The following is a 409-nucleotide window of genomic DNA, read 5'->3' on the forward strand; positions in this document are numbered from 1 at the left end:
ATATATGTATATGCTTTTAGTACCATACTCACTATTTTTGTTTGTTCGTTTTTTGGAAACCTTCCTTATGTCACCGTATCTTGTTACATTGTCCTCTTTACTCTCATCTCTCCTAATGACACTGCACTGACTTATGGTGCCCCTGGTCTCTTTTCAAGCAGGATGAGCCGATTTTTGAAATTTTCCTCTGGATCCTGTAGTAGATTATTTTCAGAGGGGCATACCTCCAGGGTCTCTCCATGCTATTCTCCTTGTTTTGCAATATGTAAAAACTAAGTCCTTCTCCACCCCCAACCCCCTTTTTTTCTTTATTCTTCTGTGAATAGGATACAGTCTCCTAAGAAATCACGTTTACCCAGAAACAGGAAGGGGCAGTTGCATTAGTCATGAGTGTAGTAGTTGATTGTTC

This window comes from Propithecus coquereli, unplaced genomic scaffold (genome assembly GCF_000956105.1).
Source record: "Propithecus coquereli isolate 6110/MARCELLA unplaced genomic scaffold, Pcoq_1.0 Scaffold35, whole genome shotgun sequence".
NCBI lineage: Eukaryota > Metazoa > Chordata > Mammalia > Primates > Indriidae > Propithecus > Propithecus coquereli.